Here is a 23,309-nt window from a genome sequence, read left to right as displayed (position 1 = left end):
CCCTCATCTACCAGTCGGGCTAACAAATGATAGCGAAAGCACCGCTGAAGTTTTAAATTTCGTGTTTAAGAACTCATTCACTCAGAAGGATCGCACAAACATAGTGTAGCACAGACTCCCGTATGGAGGACATACAGTAGTAATAGACATGCAGGACGTGGAGAAACAACTGAAGGGGTTGAAAACAAGTAAGTCGCCTAGTCCGGATGAATACCAGTTCAATTTACAGACAGTACATGCCGCATTGGCCACTGACTTAGCTGCCGTTTATCGCGCACCTCTCGCCCCACGCTAAGTCTCAAACGACTGCAACGCAGCGCTTGAGACTCCCGTATAAGATGAGTAAAAGAACGGACCCGCTTAATTACAGACTAATACCGTTAACGTCGGTTTGCTGCTGAATTCGTGAATATGTTCTCAATCCGAATATAATAAATTTCCTTGAGACAGGAAAGATACTGTCCATAAATCGGAGAGGATTTAGAAAGCATCGTTCAAATGTAAGTCAGCTTGCCCTTTTCTCGCATGACCTTCTACGGACCATAGATGAAGGGTAACAGGCAGATTCTTATAACGAAATTTGTGGACGGCTTTTGATACGGTACCCCGTTGCGCACTGTTTTCGAAAATGTGAACATAGAAGAGGTTCCCAGATACGCGAGTGCCTCGAAGGCTTCTTCAAAACTAGAATCCAGTATGTCGTCCTCGACGGCGAGTGTTCAGAAGAGACAAGGCTGTCTGCAGGAGTGTCCAGGGAAGTTTAATAGGACTGACTGTTCTTATCCCCTATATACATAAATGACCTGACGGGCAGGGTGAGCAGGAATCTGCGGCTGTTTGCTCATGATGATGATGATGATGATCTGATGTACGCGAAGGTTTCATCATTGAGCGATTCTAGGAGGATACAAGACGACATAGAATTTCTAGTTGGTGTGATGACTAGCAGCCTGCTCTAAATGAAAAAAAATGCACAGTATTGAGCAAATTATTGGGAACAACCTCATATTTTACAAGAAATTTAAGTTCATGAGCTGTAACTAATTATGTCCGGCCAGTTGTTGAACTTTTTGGAAGAGTATTGTTTACTTGGCTACGAACAATAATTGTAGGTCCCATACAGTCCAGTTGAGTGCTTGTATGTGTAGCTACAGTGTATGTATTTATGTATTAACAACAGGAAAACGTGGTGTCCATTTTAAAATGTGCATATCACCTAAACAGCTACCTAAAATAATTGCTCTTCATAAACAAACATCTGTGACTGTAAGAGACATTGCATCTGTTGTTGCCGGCCGTGGTGCCCGAGCGGTTCTAGGCGCTTCAGTCCGGTGCTGCTACGGTCGCAGGTTCGAATCCTGCCTTGGGCATGGATGTGTGTGATCTCCTTGGGTTGGTTAAGTAGTTCTAAGTCTAGGGGACTGATGACCTCAGCTGTTGAGTCCCATAGTGCTCATAGCCATTTTGAACCTCTGTTGTTGGTTTGCGAAAACAGTGTTTCAAAACTTCTCAGGGCATATAGAGATATTGCCGCATTGACTCCAATAAGAATGGCGTATGTGGACGAAAACGAAAAACTACCCTCAGAACCGACAAAACTCTACTTAGAAACAAATCAATTGATCCTTACAAGACAAGCAAGAACCCACAGAGAGGATTATTGGCTACCGGGGTGGAAATAGTCTCTGCAACGCTACGGCGTTGCCTATTTGTGTGCGGAAGGCACGAAAACCAATGAAGAAGCAGTGGTTAACATCCGCCTCTAAGAAAACCGTTTGGCATCGGCCAAAATATATAATCTTGTACTTCCAAAGACTGAAAACTTGTAATTTTTAGCAATGCATCACATTTTATTGCCCGAGGATCCAGAGCCAGGACCGTCAGGCGAAGCACCCATGAGGCAGTGAGGGCTGAGTCTCTTGAAAAGTCTCTATAATACCCTGCCAAATATTTTTTTGTGGTTCTTTCACTGCAACTGGCCATGGGTACTAGTTCCAGTTGATGATATGATGAATTCAACCAAATTCGAGGAATGGTGGAGGAACATTTCAGCACGACCTGTCCTGTGTCACACTTCTAAAGCAGTCAAAATGTTCAAGGAAGAAAACGACATTAATTTGCTTCAGTAGCCAGTTAATTCACCAGACTTAAATTCCATCGAGAATCTTTGAGTACGGTGAAAAAGAGTCTTGGTAAAATGGACTGTTCAGCAAAAGAATGCATGTCAGTAAATGTGATGGAAGTGTGATTTCATAACGACGAATTAGGAAACATTTGCTGTAACCTGATCGAATCTATGCCACAATGTGTTCTGAAGCTCCAAAAAGCAAAAGAACACATCAGTTCTTACTATTCAGTAAGTTACTGACTATATTGTACTTTTAGTAACAAATGTGCACAATTAAAGGTTAGTGCTCTAGTCCCAATTTGATTCGCCCCACTACTCTAACTTAATGAAGGTGAGTAAGAAAAACGATCCCATACTATTCGAATACAATATTAGTGTACCGCTAGACAGGGTCGTACAGATTAAACACCTATGAGTAACGTTGCTAAGAGACATGAGATGGGATGAGCATGTAACGATAGCAGTAGGGAAGATGAATGGTCCTCTTAAGTTTACTGGAGAACTTCAGGAAAGTTTAGCTCATCCTTAGAGGAGACAGCGTACAAAACTCTAGCCTCACCCATCCTTAAGTACTGCTCAGGAATGTGGGATCCCCACGAGGTCGAATTAAAGGAAGACATCGAAGTAATTCAAAGGTACGCTCCTTGATTTGTTACCGATAGGTTCGGTCAGCACGCAGACTGCTTGTGCATAGTTGAAAGTCATGGAACTCTTGGTTGAGTATGGGTTAGACAACGACTTGTCGCACCTGTAACACTGCGAGAGAAAATTAAAAATCTTCATTTTTATCATATTTTTTTGAAAATTTTATAGTACTATATTCTTTTGTGATGCCGAACACGTAAATAATACTTATGTCCCAAATGAGACAAACGTTCTCCGTTACGGAACGATTTATTAAATAATTCAATGAGTCCTTATTGATGTAAGTACAATTAGGATCTAAAAGCAACACCAAAAACGGATGTATAGGGTGCAATGTGTACAAGTGCAGATGTTTTCATATGTGGTAACTTAATATGTATACACAGCAGTGTTTTCCTTGTTTTTTCTCTTCGTCGATCACTCTTCTCACAAACATGCCGTAAACTTTTAGACATGATGTTTTCTGCGCGGTCGTAACTGCAGCACTAAATACACTACGTCTGTCAGTAGAGACTAACGTTTTGTGTCATGTATCAGTATTTCAACGCCTGACCTCCTTTCCAGGTGAAAATAAGCATTAATGGCTTGCTCTTTCCACGTGTCTTTGGAGGTACAGATCAACGTAAAAACACTCGACGTTTAATAATTTGTAATAATTGTTAGTCCGTAAATGACGTAAATACTGATGTAATGTTGTTCAGTACACGGTCCATAGTCAACAGCAGAAATATTGGCACTTACGCCTACTACACCTTGTGTTGATCATGTAGGCCATACATACAGGTGGCACATTGCATCAAATGACTACCAAGAGGAACTCCTCTACAGAACACATGGAATATCATAAAATAGAGACTTTCAACTTAAACTTCAATTTCTGGGCTTCATAGTTCACATTTTATACTTCTGAAGGACGTCTATTGAGAACTGAAGCTGTAGAACAGTGCACACCTTTTTGTACAGTGGTTAAAGAAGTATTTCTCAAATGAAAATTGTTTTCTGTCTAGAGACCACCGAGTAAATGTGACGCTTGCGAGTGAGTCCATTTTGTTAAACGTAAATGCATTTGAGGGGTGATATTAACTGTAATCAGAGAATTCCGAGACCTTGAACTAAGCCCTGTACGGAGTTCGTGATTGCTCCAATCGCCTTTATAAACTAAAAATACTCTTTTTCGTGTACAAAGAGTTTCTCCAAAATTTAATATGATAAGAAATAACTGAATAACCTAGTTTTCCCGCTTCAGTGTCAAATACCTAAGACTTATTGTTGGAGAGAAGATAACAGCGCTTATTTTCTGAAAAAGATGAAGAATATGTTGTTTCCAAGATCAATATGTTTTTACGATGTTCAGCTACCATGATTAACTTCGCTTTTGCGACAGTACTGTCAGACACTGAGTACCCTTTGCTCTTTTTTCAGATAGCCTAGAATATGACAGCTGTAAGCAATGACCTGATGTTACTAATTACCACAGTTGCTACATCACTTCTATCAAATTCCGCATATTAACACAGAAACTTTGTGACCCTCTAAAATAGTCTGGCATGTTTATTGGCACATCAATGACGTGCATTAAACAGTGCAGGTAAGACAGAACCCTGAGGCACTCTTCTGTACGGCAACATGGTCAGATTCGTATCTGTTCCCTGACGTTTAAGAACAACTATCTGGTACAGCTCCGTTTTATACGAAACGAAACCACCAGCGAGCTTTACCCCTATTTCCAAAATGCTCCAGCTTACTTTTAATTAAACAATAAGTGAGTACATCGTTTAAAATGTTACCTTTGATACTGTAAAACTGTTTTACCTCCGAGGATGTCTCCCGCAGTCGGAGACGAAACGTCAGGAGACAGTTTTATACTTCGACCACGGCCTATCAGCCCGGAAGTTTTAAGTAAAGACAATACCGGCCGTGAAAGCTTACATTGTATGTTCTTCTGGTTAATCATACTCTTATGAATTCATGGCTCGTATTTTTGACTCATAGTATATGTGGCTTTTAATGTTTTGCATTTCATGCCTCCAAGTACATGGCCAATAAAGCATAAAAAACGAACAAACACTTGAGCCACCTCTAGCTTGCCACTAACACCTTTAGAACTGATACACTGCTTCGGCAAAAGGGTTATTGTTTACTGACACTAAATCCTATTTTGTAAGCTCTTAGTTTGAAGGGTACGGTTTTACGCTTTTTACTGGTAACGTATAAATACTACTGCTAATTTTCGTCCCAAGTTTGTTCTTTTTTACAGGGTAGGAAGATGGCACGATCCATAAACTGTACATCAAATAATATAATAACTATTCGTTTAGCGAAATAAACAGCATTAGTAGTAACGTTGGTTCTGACCACGGCTTTATATCGGGAATATTGTTCCTTTATTAGTAATTTAGAAATAATTGTTAAACTGATCACACCAGTACGTAATTGATTTAGTCATTCCATAGTCAATAAATGCGATATCCGATCTATATTCTTTTGACCATCATTTTTATTATTGGTTTGATGCGGCATAGCACGAATTCTTCTTCTGTGTCAACGACTACAACACAGAGCAGCATCAACACTAAACGTGCTCAGGTATTTATTATGGCGGGCGACAGTCAGGTTGGTTCAAAATGGTTCAAATGGCTCTGAGCACTATGGGACATAACATCTGAGGTCATCAGTCCCCTAGAAATTAGAACTACGTAAACCTAACTAACCTAAGGACATCACACACATCCATGCCCGAGGCAGGATTCAAACCTGCGACCGTAGCAGCAGCGCGGTTCCGGACTGAAGCGTCTAGAACCACTCGGTCACAGAGGCCGGCAGTCAGGTTGGTATCCCACTACTGTCCAGGGCGTCTCCTGAGACGTCTTCTCTGGTCGTCGGGGTTAAATTCGAATTGGGGCTCATCACTGAAGGCAATTCTACTCCATGCCATGGGATTTCAGGCCGAAAAAGTGTCTCGAGAGATCACGACTTGGGCAGCGGTGGATACCAACATGACTGTTGCTCGCCATACGGCCCGACAACTATGACTGATGGTCAGGATTGCCGTTTCCTTTCACACCAGGACCCCTTGTGTTGTCATCCACGGGACGCTTACAGCACAGCGGGCCGTCGACGATATTCTCATCCACCTTTTGTTGTCCTTCATAGCAAACCAACCTCTGCTTATCTTTCAGCAAGGTAATGCCTACCTGCAGGCGGCAAGTTTTTACTGTATGTATTCCAGCTTACCAAATCCTACCTTCACCAGTAAGGTCGCCAGACCTCTCACCCAATGGAAACGTTTGGAGCATTACGGACAAAGCCCTTCAAACAGCTCGGGATTTTGACGATCTAAGGCTCCAATTGGGCAGAACTCTCATGACATCCCTCAGGAGCACATCCAACAACTGAATCAATCAATTCCAAGCCTAATAACTGCTTGCCTAAGGTCCAGATGGGGCCCAACGCGTTATTGACTTGTCCAATTTGCAGAGCCCGTTCTCTTGAATAAATCAACAAATTTTTCTGAAATTGTAATCATCTGATAATCTGCATATGTACGACACATCTTTCGATTTTGATCCTGTTAGGATAATTTCTCCGTGGCGTCCCTTTTTTTTCCTTTTTTGTGTGAGAGTGTTGATTAAATTTACTAAGTTATAATTTGGCGACACCTGTAATTAAATCCACTTGACTGCATGTGTACCGAGCTGACTGTCACTAGAGTCACTCGGTACAGCTCTTTCTGACATCCAGTAGGATATGTCGAAGGCTCAGCAGTAACCTCACATAATTTCGATATTGCAGTGCCTGTGTTATTCTGATGACGGTGTACTGTGGCGACCACAGCTTTTACGAAACACATCACATGAATTCGAAATTGCGAATAATGACTATCGTCAGCTGTAGAATGGAGTGACCTCAATGAACATTCGTGCCGGACCGGGACTCTAACCCGGATTTCCCACTTATCGCCTTATCGCTATAAGTGGGGAATCCGAGTTCGAGTCCAGGCCCGGCAAAAATTTTCATTCACCTCATTCCATTCTACAGCTGATGATACTCATTATTCGCAATTTCGAATTCATCTGATGTGTCTCATACAATTTGATAAAATGTGTAAAAGTGTACTATGAGGGGCGTTCAGAAAGCAATGCAACACTTTCTTCCGGCCAGTTTCAACTGAAAAAATATGGTATTTGTTTTGGGCCATCCTGGAATATTCCTGCTTCACCCCTGTGGATTCATGAAGTTTCAACAGATGGCTTTACTATATGTACCCCTCAAAATGACTTCTGCAACGGAGGTGCGTTCGAAGCTGGGAGCTGTCATTGAGTTTCTTTTGCAGAAAAACCAGAGCATCGCAGATATTTATTAGCGCTTGCAGGAAGTCTACGGAGATCTGGAGGTGAACAAAAGCAAGGTGAGCCGTTGGGCGAGGCGTCTGTCATGATCGCAAAAGAATCGCGCAAACTTTTCCGATATGTCGCATGCCGGCCAGCCGCACACAGTTGAGACTTCTGCTGCAGTGATGGAGCGTGCGGACACACTCATTCGCGGTGATCGACGGATCACAGCCAAACACCTCGCTGCTGAATTGGATGTCTCTGCTGGTAGCGCTGACACACTTGTCCAGCAGTTTGAGTACTCAAAGGTGTGTGCCTGGGTTTATAACGGACGACCATGGTGACATATTTTGGCGGAGATTCTCGAAGGCGATGAAACATGGGTTCACCATGTCCAAACGGAAACATACCAGCAATCCATGGAATGGCGCTACACCATCTCTATTCCGAAGAAAAAGTTCAAAGCTGCACCCTCAGCAGGTACCGTCATGGCAGCGGTCATCAGGGATTGTGAAGGAGTTATTCTGTTTCATGTCCTTCCTCATAGGGCAACTATCAACTCTGAACTGTATTGCGCTACTTTCAGGAAACTGAAGAAACGACTTCAGTATTTTTGTTACCCAACAAATGCGAACGAGTTTCTCCTTCTTGTTGACAACGCAAGGCCTGAAGGAAGTTTGTGCACACGAGGAAAGCTCGCAAAACAACAATGGACTCTTCTTCCCCATCCACCGTAGAGCCTGGATCTAGCGCTTTCCAACTTTCATTAGTTTGGCCCATTAAAAAATGCTTTCCTCGGCAAGCAGTACTGGATGATGGGGAGGTTATTCATGCAGCGACCAGCGGAGTGGTACCATGCGGCCACGCAGTAATGTGGCGTAAGACAATCACGCTGAACGGGGATTGTATCGAAAAATACGGTTTTGTAGGAAATAGTGTGGGGAATACACTATAGTGTATTGGAATTCTGAATAAAAGCAATCGGCTTAAAAAAGAAGTGTTGCATCACTTACTGAATGCCCCTCGTAAATGCAGCTTATGGCTTTTTTAGGTAGATGACTTCAAATGTAGACGCAATTTCGAAAATAAACCAGATTAGTTATCGTTTATTAGTTGTTGAGGTAAATCTGTCATCAACCCGAAAAGTGGTTTTCACGTCGCAGAGCTTTATCAGACACGGTCCTGGTGGAGGTGGCGTGCCGTCGCCTTCTTCCGATCTCTGAACTGACTTATCCAGACAGTTTAAGGTGCACCCTGAACCAAGGTGCAACCCACCATTTGTCACACCAAGAAAGTTTGTAACAGGTGAAAGTAATGATAAAGAAAGCTCCTAGGACTGACGAGGAATCGAACCACAAACCACTGCATTTCAACTAGTGAGTCACAAAGCCAATGAACCGAAAGAAATTTCTCTTGAATCCTATTGCTTTAATACAGCCGACATTATCTATTATAACGAAGGTCGCTGGAAGATGTGTGCGCAGGAGTATGCCTTCGTCTCAGAAACTGTATCGACTCTCTAGCAGCAATGATGATGTTCACTATGTTCAGCGTATAAATTCGGTAATGAGAGAAACTAATGAAACTTTCTGGCACATTAAAAGTGTGTGCCGGACGGAGTCTCGAACTCGGGACCTTTGCCTTTTGCGGGCAAATGCTCTACCAACTGAGGTACCCAAGCACGACTCACGACCCGCCCTCACAGCTTCAATTCTGCCGGTACCTCGTCTCCTACCTTCCAAACTTCACATAAGCTCTTATGCGAATTTTGCAGAACTAGCACTCCTGGAAGAAAGGATTAGCCACAGACTGGAGAATGTTTCCAGAATGAGATTTTCACTCTGCAGCGGAGTGTGCGCTGATATGAAATTTCCTGGCACATGAAAACTGTGTGCCGGACCGAGAGTGGAACTCAGAGAAACTAATACTTCCGAAACAAACCGAGCGTAAGCGATGCATGGAAATGATGGTAGGAAGAAACACGACAGCAACAGGAAACACACACCATGATCTGCAACCTGCTGCCCCTGGAAGACGATGGTCTTCCTATTTGACGTGCAGCAGAATACATCTAATGTCCATTATACACCTTTGTCACTGAAACTTAGTCACCTCTGCAGGATAGCCGTCACAGGCGAGCATACTTGAGGATAACGGAGTTTAGGTCAAGACTACAAACTTAAGGAAAATTATTGTTCCCTATTAGTACGCCAATATGTCATTTATGCTGTTATGCAGTTATCATTGGTAAAATTCTGACAACACTACTCCCATTTCAAACAGAAAACAAGCCATCGGACTAACGCGTCGTCAGTGTCAAGAGGCACCAACTGGGTAGCTAAGCCGCAAGTTCTTAGAAGCACTGGTTTCATCCTCCGTTATTCTGCAGCTGGTTACTCTCACGTGCTGCTTCTTGACGCCTGCTCCTCCTGATGAGCTACCCTCTTGTCGGCATCGCACCCCGAAATTTTCGACGAGAAGTTGCCGCCGGTCACGAACGACTAATGCCAGAGCGTTGAAGCTCGCCTACTGTTTGGCCAGGTACTAACTCAGGCCAGGCTAAAATTAAGTTTCCTTCGTACAGCAAGATCAGGCAAGACTTTTTCGATGGAAATTCGCTCAAGATTGAATGAAACCGCTCGCACTCTTCCGCCAGCCCACTAAAGAGAATTGGTTGTTTGGAGATCCCTTAACCGTTTAGAAATTGGCCTCGGTCGGGCGAAGTCCTCTCTTAAATAATAGGGTTTCATATCGGAGGGCATGAAATGTGAGTGTGGAGAAAAACTCTGTGGAACCTCTGTGCCTGAGCCCTCTTAGTTCTCTGACCTGTTCAATGCAGGACCTCAGGCTTACAAACGACAGTGCCTTATGTGTGCCTCAGTTTTGGTCGAATGTTATTTTGATTTGGTCAATGATACGACCTTTTTCTTTTAAATATGCGCAGCGGGTTGGCAGAAACACGGAAACACCAAAAAAGGAACACAAAATCGCTTCTAATACTGTGTAGGAAAACCGCTGTCCTCAAGTCATTTCGGAATGGATAAATATCGATCCTCTATGGTTTTCAATGGCATCTTACACCACTGTTCCAGCAGAATAGTGGCGAGTTCAGATAACGGCTACGAAGGTGGATGGCGATCACGTACCCTTCTCTCCACAGCACATCACCAATATTACTGAGTTCTCGTCAATCAGGTGGCCAATGGAGGTACGACAATTCATCCTCGTGCTCAGAAAACCAGTCCAGGACGACGCGAGCTGTGTGAACGGGGGCCATGTCGTCTTCGATCACTGCATCACCACTGTCAAACAAACACTGTATTATGAGATGGACCTGATGACAGAAATGGTCACATTACCCTTGGCAGTAATGCAACCTTGATGAGTAACCATGGATCTCGTGTAATACCACGATATCGCTGCCCGAATTATCATGTTACGCTCTTAGGACATTATAGCGTCCCCAGTGAAATAATACGAAAAGACTTAAAAACAGTATTTAAAAAGAAGAGACATTGAAAAATTGAATAATATATAGTTTTATCATGTACCCGTAAAATAATAGTTTCTCTGTCTAAGTTTCGAGGGCAAAGAAATATGACAAAATGATCTAAAGAGACGACAAGATACGCTCTTTTGTTAATTTTGTAGTCGTCTTCACTTCTTCTCTTGTCTAGGTTGTGTGTAGACGGACATCTTGCGATTGCTGGCAAATGTAAGCGTAATTGTACTAATTAAGCAGATAATATATTGATTTAATTTTATTGTGCTCTCTTAATTTGTAAGAGGTGATCCCGATTTCATGTCCACCTTCCCTTAATTAACCTGCATTCGAGAAATTTACAGTGCAACAATCGCAGCGGCCGATGCAGCCAACGACGCCATTACGTGGCGATACTAACTTATAAAAAAATCAGCGGAAGCGAAAAACTCGCCAGCTATTAACATAATTTTCATTTTTCTCCATAGCAGCCCGACGTTGCAAAATATACGTAGCTTTAAGATTCTTATTTTCAGCACCATAGCCGAGAGCCAGAGCCAGGACTGCGACTACAATGCAATGGTTAACGGAGGTAAGAACAAATACTCTCGCACGTGTCTGGGCCGCAATTGTAATTAATAACTAAAGATTTTTTGCTTTAAAGTGAACTGACTAGCCGAGGAAATTAATATGAAAAGTTTATTCCATTGTTCAACTTATATGCTCATGTTTTAAGATTCAGCGAGTCCAGCATTCATCAACGTAACAAATAATTTAAGATTAATATTGTTAAAAAAGGGGAACTTCACAAAAGCATTTAATTGTAAATCAAAATAAAATGAAATATCATTTTTATTAAGGCCCACCACGTAAGTCGGCAACAATCAACATAATAATAATATATTAAATTACGACGGCCGACGGACGCGAGAACATGAATTCCACCAGAAATTGGAAACAGTGTGAAACATGACTCAGACGGTCAACTGACTTTCTTCTATTGTTCTGTAGTCCAGACTTTATGGCTTCGGTACCATGTACTCATGTTACAAGTATTTGCCTCACCGATGAGTAGTTTTGAAATTCCCGACCATGCGTTGATGGAAACCCGTTCATGTCATTTTCGAGCTGACATGGTTAACGAATGCGACATTCACTTCTGCACCGACATTCACAGCTACCGTCCTATTTTTCATCAGAAAAGCTTGACGTTGTCAGGGAGGAGGCGATAGTCTTACTGTAATTTTCGAAATAAAAATTTTAGACGGTATGTGTTTTCTTCCCCCTAAACAATTAAAGCACGGTAACTAGTTTCGGTTGCTTTCTACAACCACTTCAGATCGTCCAAACCGTAAACAAACAGCGAATGTGCAGTAAAATTATCATCATTGATCGTAATCCTGCAATTTCATGCATTCGTATTGTGGGCCAACGAGACTATGAGATACAGTTACTAACTTAATACTGAGCGAGCCACGTTGTAAAGCATAATCTCGCCAACTGGCGGTAACAAGGGGGAGGGGTGACTGGCCAGTTGCACAATTCCTTGTTACCGTCATCTTGCGGGACTATGGTTTACAATCTGGCTCGCTACTGTTCAACTGAATAGATAATGTCATAGTATTGTTGGCCCACAATACGAATGCATGTAACTACGTGATTAGAATTAACGATGATTGTTTTTACTACATGTTCACCGCTTGTTTACGGTTTGGACAATCTGAAGATGGTTGTAGAAAGTAACCGAAAGTAGTTCAAAATGGTTCAAATGGCTCTGAACACTATGGGACTTAACATCTGAGGTCATCAGTCCCCTAGAACTTAGAACTACTTAAACCTAACTAACCTAAGGACATCACACACATCCATGCCCGAGGCAGGATTCGAACCTGCGACTGTAGCGGTGGCGCGGTTCCAGACTGAAGCGCCTAGAACCGCTCGGCCACACCGGCTGGCCCGAAAATAGTTATCGTGTTCTAATTGTTTAAGGAAAAAATGTTTGTGCATTTTAAGCATCAAATAACTAAAAAAATTTTTTCATTAATCTCTTATTTTTCGCCACAATCGTCTTCACTGACCACCTCCCATGATCACTAAACACCACTTTCGTCCGCCTTGTGTCTTAGCGGTGTAAGTCTCTTATAAGGTGGTTAGAAATTCGCATCTGACAAGCACTCATCTACATACTTTTCCGTGCCTTACAACCGGAAGTAGGTAGCATCTGATAGGTTGTACATCTTATATATGGATATTTAAAGAAGACTGACACTGTCACTTACACCTCGTGAGCAATTGTTAACGCTTATTGCATGAAAGGTGACGGAGTGTCTGTATTATCAAAACGGCGTAATCAGTGATTGCCTATACTAGTAGAGGTTGGAACGCCAGTGCAAATGAAACGGCAGGGGTAACTAAGGCCCTGGGTGGAAAAGCCCGCACAGGTGTGTCAGTCCTGCTTAACACAGGAAGTAGCCAAGACGGAGGGTCGGGGCACCCGAGCGCTGAAGCACAATAGAGTGGCGGCTCGCCGGTATTGTAACTAGGGCGGAAGGATAACCGGAAACTCTGATAATCTTGGACGCAGCAGAGAGGAGCAAGGAAGCGTTAGCTGTGTTATCACGCAGGCTGTGTTATTTCCGAGAATTTTTACTCTGAGAAGCGAACCACTGTATGAAGTTCTAATTTATGGGAATAGGGATTTCCTGCAAACTTTCCGTGCTGGACGACAAAACACTAAAATATGGTTGGTCGGCGTTTGGAAGACTCTGTAGAGAGGGAGAATATTCCGTGGTATCGAGAATATGATTCGCCTTCTGCAGTTACAAGGGACGAGAGCCGAGCTTTGCTGGGAAGCCAGCGGTGGAGAGAAAGAGGTCTTCCGTTTTGAGAGCCCGTGTTTGATGGTCACTTCATATCATCTTTTGTTGGTACAGACGGACTTGCTGTCTTCTCTCAGGAGATTTTTATAGTTAGAACGGTTAGGCACTGTACTGTTGTGAATTTATATGATTCTCGACGCCACCTTCGGGTAGGAACTCGTCGTTGAGTACGCAGAGTTCCGTGATTGACAGCACTTCCGTCTATTCTCACGGAGACGTTACCTGAATTCCGTCCATATGACTGAAAGTTAGGGTTTCTTGTCTGTATAACACAGAGACGAGAAGACAGTATTAGAGTATACTAGTCAGAGGACCGCCTTCTGCCGTCCTAGTGTTTGAAAGAGTTTATTTTGTGGCTGGAGTTCTTCCAACGTCCCAGACGTTTACGAGAACCATCACTCCGAAGTACCGAACGCAGTACATACGGTGAAATTACTAACTGCATCGGCTTATTAGGGCTATAAGGCTAAGCAGCTGCGATAACGTAAGGTTTAGTTCTACTGAGGTCGCACACCCCTGTAGATCACCTTTGAAAGTAGTGTCTTCTAGTGTTTGGTACGTAGATGATGCCAGTCATCTCGCGTTATTCATATTAGATCGCGTAGCCATAAAAAGGGGCAGATTTGCACACTTGATCAGTAATATTAGGTAGTAAATGGTATGTTTAAGATGAAACTTCCCCTGTGAATGTAAAGAATGACAGTGCTGGAAAATCTCTTACGTTATTTGATTTTCAAGAAGCTGAGCTAAACAGAACTACTCAGACAGTTCTCTGTGCGTGTGAAATCTTATGGGACTTAACTGCTAAGGTCATCAGTCCCTAAGCTTACACACTACTTAACCTAAATTATCCTAAGGACAAACACACACACCCATCCCCGAGGGAGGACGCGAATCTCCGCCGGGACCAGCCGCACAGTCCATGTCTGTCGCGCCTTTGACCGCTGGACTAATCCTGCGCGGCCAGACAGTTTTCTCTTTACTTATTCTGATCATGTCTAAACAGATACACAATATTTTTAGCGCAACGCAGTGTGACTTTCAATAATCCCTACAAAAGAATTGCCGTGACTAACAATAACCTATACCTTTCACAAATCACTTACCTCACAAAAATCTTCGTTACTCGAACTACTGCAATACAGCGAGCGCCAATACTGCCAGCTAAATAAAAGATTCAAACTACAGAAGGCACTAACTACTGATAAGCATAGTTAGCAAATGAAAGATTTTGATAGAGAACAATGTATTTACCTTAATAGTCTTCAAAATTCATAATATATATATATATATCAGTTCATGACATCCATTCTTACAAATTTCCTTTTTCTGACGGACACACGTCCAGATCGTCTGCTCATAGTAACCTCTCAAAACTCTGGCATCTCTCTCTCTCTCTCTCTCTCTCTCTCCACATCCACCACTGCTAGCGGCTAATCCCCAATTGCCCAACGCTACGCGCTGTTCACATCCAACTGCTCAACACTACATTACCGAATATTCCAACAATGAGTCCAACCAGCCACAGACTACACACAGTGCAGTCAGCGATTTTCGTACAAAGCACTACGTGGCGTTACCAACATAAAAACCTAAACAGCCTACTTACATAGAACAAAGAGGAGGAACTAATATCACAATTAAGAAGTCCTAAGATCTGCTTCAGGGGTTAGTCAGGCAGGACCAATTCTTTATTTTCGCGATCAGTATTTTGGGTTGCGCACATTCATTTTACACCCGCCTGGTGTAGCATCTAGGATTTTGACACGTCTCCTCTTGAAACACCGAACACTTCGACTCTCTTGGTTATGGAGCACCAACAATTTGCCACTTTCGAATTCGGTTAGTTCCGACATAGGGCAGTCACAGTTACACACAACACGGTTCTAACCATGACTGGAATTTGAAACGTACTGAAGACACAGCACAGATGCCTTTCGTGGTCAAGTACAATAGCGCAACTTGCCGGCTAGGCCAGCATCTGAATTTCTTGCAGTGTTTCTATATTTTTGTCCATCCCCTGAGTATAGCTGTTTGTATTGCAAAAGTGGACATTTGACACGAGCAAATGAAACTCTTACTACAGACACAATGAGGTGAAAAGAACAAAAGCGTTACTTTAGAACTCCTATCCGCAGAGACTGATAAGACTATGCATTCAGTCGGGCGAGAGTTAAAACACGAAATTCTGTAGCGGCATTCACAGATATAACGTCCTACACATTCATAATTCGCACAATCCTCATTTAACCTTTCTTTACACTAATCGCGTCGTACCCAGCCACCGTCAAAATCACATTCTCACACCTTGCGCAAATGCACTTTATCGCATAATCAGTATTCCGTGGAGCTGCGAGTAATTTTATTGTTTGCATAACTAAGTTTTATTTTCTTTTCTAGCATAGCCTTTCTTCTCATTTCTCTTTCTTTTCCCCTCCCAATCAAAGCTTTCTGTTGTGCGAGAGCATTGTTCATTGGAGACGAGGTTTCCTTGTGTCAACTGACGACATTTCAGGTACAGGGCAGATATCAGAAATTGCCGTGTGTACTTGCACGCTGGCAACAATAAATTACTGAGCTCTCATAGACGCCTCTGGCTGGGTTTCCTTTGTTGGACCATTGTCTCTGGTAGTATTCTTATACTCGATGATGTGAACTACTAGGTAAAATGTTTTGTCGAATAAACATTAGCATTGCATGGGATGCTTTTTCTTCTGCCGTCTCTACTGTTGCTCAGAGGCCCCACGCACTTCTGAATTACCGAGCGAGGTGGCGCAGTGGTTAGCACACTGGACCTGCGTTCGGGAGGACGACGGTTCAATCCCGCGCCCGGCCATCCTGATTTAGATTTTCCGTGATTTCCCTAAGTCGCTCCAGGCAAATGCCGGGATCGTTCCTTTGAAAGGGCACAGCCTACTTCCTTCCCTGTCCTCCCTTAATCTGGTGAGACCGATGACCTCACTGTTTGGTCTCCTCCCCCGAACAACCCAACCACCACTTCTGAATTAACCGTGACAGTAGTGAGTAGTCTCGCTCGTAAGTTCACTAGATGACAAATATATGGTTACATTCCTCCATATTACAGACAGACCGCTGCTACAGCGTGGCAAAGAGCACAATAGCACGAAGACTCAACAGCTGATGCCAAAAATTTGACTGTAGAGACTGTTTAGTTAAAACCGCTGAACTTAAGAGGTGCGTTTGTTACTTTCATTCATAACCAACGTACTTTCTCACCTGAATACCGAGAAATAATAGCGGGGAACAGCAAACTTAAGGTCTGTAAATTGAGGTGAAGAAATTCATGGGATACCTGCAGACCTCATTTTGCCCAGCATAGTGTAGCAACTCGACGTCCCATGGACTCAACAAGTCGCTGGAAGTCCCCTGCACAGTTAGTGAGCCATGCTGCTTCTGCAGCTGCCCATAACTGCGGAAGTGTTGCCAGTGAAGGATTTTGTACACGAATTTACCTCTCGATTATGTCCCATAAATGTTCAGTGGGAGTCATGTCGGGAAATCTGGATGACCAAATCATTCACTCGAACTATCCAGAATGTTCTTCAAACCAACTGCGCGCAGAGACAAGCAGAATTGTCATCCATAAAAATTTCCGGCGTTGTTTGGAAACTTTAAGTCCATTAACGACTGCAAATGATCTCCAAGCAGCAGAACATAACCAAGACTAGTCCATTCCATGTAAAGATACTCTACAACATTATGGAGTCTGCAGAGTGCCGTGTTGACAACCTGAGTCCATGGCTTAGTGGGGTCTGCATCACTCTCCAACTCTACCATCAGCTCTTAAGAACTGAAATAGGGACCCACCCGACAGGCCACGGTTCTCAAGCCGTCTAGGGTCCACATGACATGATCAAGAGTCCAAGAGAGGCAATGCCGTGCTGTTATCAAGAGAATTCGCTTCAGTTGTCTGATGCCATAGCCCATTAGCGCCTTACATCGACGCGCTGTCTTAACGCATACGTTCGTCCTAAGCCCACATTGATTTCTGCGGTTATTTCACGCAATGTTGATTGTCTGTTAGCACTGACAACTGTCTTCAAGCGGCGCTGGTCCCGGTCGTAAAGTGAAGACCGTTGGCCACTGCGTTGTCCATGGTGAGAGGGAACATCTGAAATCTGGTATTCTGGACTAACTCCGCCGCGCGGGATTAGCCGACCGGTCTGAGGCGCTGCAGTCATGGACTGTGCGGCTGGTCCCGGCAGAGGTTCGAGTCCTCCCTCGGGCATGGGTGTATGTGTTTGTCCTTAGGATAATTTAGGTTAAGCAGTGTGTAAGCTTAGGGACTGATGACCTTAGCAGGTAAGGCCGATAAGATTTCACACATATCTGAACATTTTTGAACACACTCCTGATACAATGGATCTCGGAATACTGAAATCCGTAACGATTTCCGAAATGGAATGTTCTTTCCGCCTCGATCCAACTACCATTTCACTTTCAAGATATGTTAAGCCCCGGCGTGCGTCCATAATCACGTAGGAAAGATTTTCATCCGAGTACAAGTGACAACTGCGCCATTGCTCTGCACTTTTATACCTTCTGTGCACGGTAATATGCATATAGCTGTCGCATGAGTTTTGTCGCCCCACTGTATAACGCTAGGAATTGTTACGATGGCCATCAAATACCACTTTCCTGCCAGGTGCAGCAGACACAGAAAAACTATTGACCGAACTTGCGTCATATTGTTTAGCATGTATATTAACAAATGGATATACTTATGCGTCGTACTCCTAACTTTAATTTGTACCTCAAACCACTTAATCTTAAGAATTTATTGCGATTTCATGGGTCGGTTTGCGGTTTTTACAAGCTATTGGTTTCCTGCATTATAGTGTCTCATTTCTTTTAGGCAAAATTATCTTAAGACGGGCGTAGACACCGAAACGTGCTAGGAATAGAAGTATTCCATGGACCACGGCCATATAACCCGAAAGAATTATCAACAACAGTACCATCCGGTCGTGAAAACCTTCATTGTATGATTAAACGTGCTAATTGCCTGTGTGAATGCATGATAATGAAGGCCAGGGTGTTCCAAAATGGTCTTTATAACTTTGATAAAGTATATTTCAGAAATGAGGACTGGCAGAAACGTGCGGTTTGCGCCATGATGTTGAGACACACCTAAAGATTTAGTAGACGTTTAACGGAGATCAATGTGTGTTCGCCGCATATTTAAGCGATATCCCAGTTCGTGCCATAAATCGGCCGGATAATCGTGCTTCCGGGCAGAGGATGCGCGGCCGTCTGGCGGATTAATTACGAGGGTCGGTGTGCTGGCCAGCCTAGATATGATTTTAGGCGGTTTCGGACATCCTAACTACACTGAAGAGCCGAAGAAACTGGTACACCTGCCTAATGTGGTGTAGGGCACCCGCATGCATGCAGAAGTGCCGCAACACGACGTGGAATGGACTCGGCTATTAGTCTAAATTGGTGCTGTAGAGAATTGACGACATGAATCTATAAATCATTACCAGTACGACAGGGTGAAGATCTCTTCTGAACAATACGGTGAAAGGCATCCCAGATATGACTCAGAAGAGTCCTCCTGGAGCTACTCTGTACCAATTCTGGACGTGTGGGGAGTGGCACTGTCCTGCTGAATTTGCCCAAGTCCGTCGGAATCACAATGGACATGAATGGATGCAGCTGATCAGACTGTCACCTGTCAGAGTAGTATCTAGACGTATCATGTTTTCAGTCACCAACAGTCCAATATCAGTGTTGACGGGCCAGGCGAGGCTTAAAGCTTTGTTTAGTGCAGTCTTCAAGGGTACACGAGTGGACTTTCGGCTCCAAAAGCCCATATCGATGACGTTTCGTTGAATGGTTCGCAAGCTGACACTTGATGGCCCAGCATTTAAATCTGCAGAAACTTGCGGAATGCTTGCACTTCTGTCACGTTCAACGATTCTCTTCAGTCGTCGTTAATCCCGTTCTCGCAGGATCTTTTTCCGGCCGCCGCGATGTCGGAGATTTAATGTCTTAGCGCATTCTGATATTCACAGTACACTCATAAAACTGTCGTACGGTAAAACCCCCACCTCAGCGCTACCTCGGAGATGCTGTGTCCCACCGCTCGTGCGCCGTCTACAACACCACGTTCAAACCAACTTAAATCTTGACAACCTGCCGATGTAACAGTAGTAATCGATCTAAGAACTGGGCTAGACACTTGTTATCTTATAGAGGGTGGTCCATTGATAGTGACCGGGCCAAATATCTCACGAAATAAGCATCAAACGAAAAAACTACAGAGAACGAAAGTCGTCTAGCTTGAAGGGGGAAACCAGATGGCGCTATGGTTGGCCCTCTAGATGGCGCTGTCATAGGTCAAACGGATATCAACAGCATTTTTTTTTAATAGGAACCCCCATTTCGTATTGCATATTCGCGTAGTACGTAAAGAAATATGAATGTTTTAGTTCGATCACTTTTTTCGCTTTGTGATATATGGCGCTGTAATAGTCACAAACGTATAAGTACGTGGTATCACGAAACATTCCGCTAGTGCGGACGGTATTTGCTTCGTGATACGTTACCCGTGTTAAAACGAACCGTTTACCAATTGCGGAAAAGGTCGATTTCGTGTTGATGTATGGCTATTGTGATCAAAATGCCCAACGGGTGTGTGCTATGTATGCTGCTCGGTATCCTGGACGACATCATCAAAGTGCCCGGACCGTTCCCCGGATAGCTACGTTATTTAAGGAAACAGGAAGTGTTCCGCCACATGTGAAACGTCAAAAACGACCTGCAACAAACGATGATGCCCAAGTAGATGTTTTAGCTGCTGTCGCGGCTAATCCGCACATCAGTAGCGGACAAATTGCGCGAGAATCGGGAATCTCAAAAACGTCAGTGTTGAGAATACTACATCAACATCGATTGCACCCATACTATATTTCTATGCACCAGCAACTGTATGGCGACGACTCTGAACGTCGTGTAGAGTTCTGCCACTACGCACAAGAGAAATTACGGGACGATGACAGATTTTTTGCACGCGTTCTACTTAGCGACGAAGCGTCATTAACCAACAGCGGTAACGTAAACCAGCATAATGTGCACTATTGGGCAACGGAAAATCCACGATGGCTGCGACAAGTGGAACATCAGTGACCCTGGCGGGTTAATGTTTGGTGCGGCATTATCGGAGGAAGGATAATTGGTCCCCATTTTATCGATGGCAATCTGAATGGTGCAATGTATGCTGATTTCCAACGTAATGTTCTACCGACGTTACTACAAGATGTTTCGTTGCATGACAGAATGGCGATGTACTTCCAACATGATGGATGTCCGGCACATAGCTCGAGTGCGGTTGAAGCGGTATTGAATAGCATATATCATGACAGGTGGATTGGTCGTCGAAGCACCATACCATGGCCTGCACGTTCCCCGGATCTGACGTCCCCTGATTTCTTTCTGTGAGGAATGTTGAAGGATATTTGCCATCGTGATGCACCGACAACGCCTGACAACATGCGTCAGCGCATTGTCAATGCATGTGCGAACATTACGGAAGGCGAACTACTCGCTGTTGAGAGTAGCCGGCCGGAGTGGCCGAGCGGTTCTGGGAGCTACAGTCTGGAACCGCGCGACCGCTACGGTCGCAGGTTCGAATCCTGCCTCGGGCATGGATGTGTGTGATGTCTTTAGGTTAGTTGGGTTTAAGTAGTTCTAAGTTCTAGGGGACTTATGACCACAGCAGTTGAGTCCCATAGTGCTCAGAGCCATTTGAACCATTTGTTGAGAGTAATTGCCAAATGGATTGAGGTTGACGGACATCATTTTGAGCATTTATTGCGTTAACATGGTATTTATAGGTGATCATGCTTAACAGCATGAGTTCTCAGAAATGATAATTTCACAAAGGTACATGTATCACATTGGAACACCCGAAATAAAATGTTCAAACGTACCTACGCTCTGTATTTTAATTTGAAAAACCTGCCTGTTACCAACTGTTCGTCTAAAATAGTGAGCCATATGTTTGTGACTATTACAGCGCCATCTATCACAAAGCGATCAAACTGGTCCAACTAAAACATTCCTATTTCTTTCGTACTACACGAGTATGTAATAAAAAATGGGGGTTCCTATTTTAGAAAACGCATTTGATATCCGTTTGACCTATGGCAGCGCCATCTAGAGGCCCAACCATAGCGCCCTCTGGTTTCCCCCTTCAAGCTAGACAAGTTACGTTCTTTATAGTTTTTACGTTTCACGCTTATTTCGTGAGATATTTGGCCCGGTCACGATCAATGGACCACCCCGTATAGGCGCTGCCGGCCGCAGCGCTGTTCTCTGCCTGTTTACATGTCTCTACATTTCAATAAGTATGCCAATACAAGTTTCTTTGGCGCTGGAGTGGATTAAATATCTTTCTGCTACCCAAGTCGCGCTTCAGTTACACGACTCGCAAACATTTAGAATACCTTCTTACTCTTCCACGTGAACAGCACTATATGCAGACATCTGGCGTATACCTCGGTCAAAATTTTTTAAGTTTAGCAGGTCACCCATCACCCTTATCGTTAAAGGTCGATCGGCTCTCATAACAGTCCACACACGCTCGAGGTTTTCGTCTGCTTTCAAACTTGAAGGTCTTCCTGAGCGAGGTTCATCTTTAACGTAATCTCAGCATTCCAAAAACGACTTATGCCAGTGAAAAACATGTGCTCTTGACAAGGAATATTCCCCAGAGCTCTGCTTCAACTTTTCAAAGGTCCCACTTCTGGATTCTCCAAGTTTAACACAAAACTTGATGGCATAACGTTGCTCTAAATTCCGCTGTTCCATTTTCGTAACACATAAGAAAAACACAACAACACTGATGGCGCTCTCAAAAATCAAGGAGATGGATGTTCCGAGCTGAAACTCTGACTGTAAGGGGTGAACACACAGGTATACACAAGTAGAACAACACCGCGCTGCCGTATCGCTCGCTGTGTTTTAAGTCTCGCTGCCTTTCTCACACACCTCGTACATATTCCATCTCGGTGTTGCGGGTAATGGGTGGCGACAGGAAGACCGTCCGGCCACCCCTTAAACTAACCGTGCACAATCCGTTAAATAACCATGCCAAACCTGCAACGATGCGGAACGATGGCAAAAGAAAAAGAAGATTCCTATTCTTCCCATACCCTGCCTAGCATGACCTCGCTATCGCCTGCAGTTGCCCGTCTGATGAAACCTCGCAGTTCCTGTAGAGTCTGATAGACAACATCCTTCAAAAAGCCCCGAAGAAAAAGAAATCGAAAGACGTAAGCCTGGAGACGTTGTGGTTAAGGAAATGGGTCTTCCTTTGCCAATCCTGCGGACTGTGTAGTCCACAGTCTCCCTAACGATCGAGACCCAGTGAGCGGAGGCACCACAGTCCTGCGCATCATGTCAGGTTACAGGTCACTTACCTGTGGGACAGCAAACTGTTCCAACAAGTCCAAATGAACAGTCGCGTTTACTGACGCCTCTGCAAACAAAAACGGTCCCACCATACGGCCACGAAGCAGATCACACCACACGCTTGTCTTTTGAGTACAGCGCAGAATTTTCATGCAAGAGTGGGGTTTACCAGAGCCCCAGATTTTCACATCGTATCGGGTCACGTTTCCAGACACACGAAGGAGACTTCGTTCGTCGACATCCCATTTTTCAAACAGCGTGGGTCGTTGCCGATGCGACTGAGAATCTCAATTGCAAAAAAAAATGGTTCAAATGGCTCTGAGCACAATGGAACAACATCTGAGGTCATCAGTCCCCTAGAACTTAGGACTACTTAAATCTGACTAACCCATGGACATCACGCACAT

Source organism: Schistocerca serialis, chromosome 12, assembly GCF_023864345.2.
Source record: "Schistocerca serialis cubense isolate TAMUIC-IGC-003099 chromosome 12, iqSchSeri2.2, whole genome shotgun sequence".
Lineage (NCBI taxonomy): Eukaryota > Metazoa > Arthropoda > Insecta > Orthoptera > Acrididae > Schistocerca > Schistocerca serialis.
The sequence above is the reverse complement of the archived record's forward strand: the minus strand, read 5'-3'. Positions refer to the sequence as shown.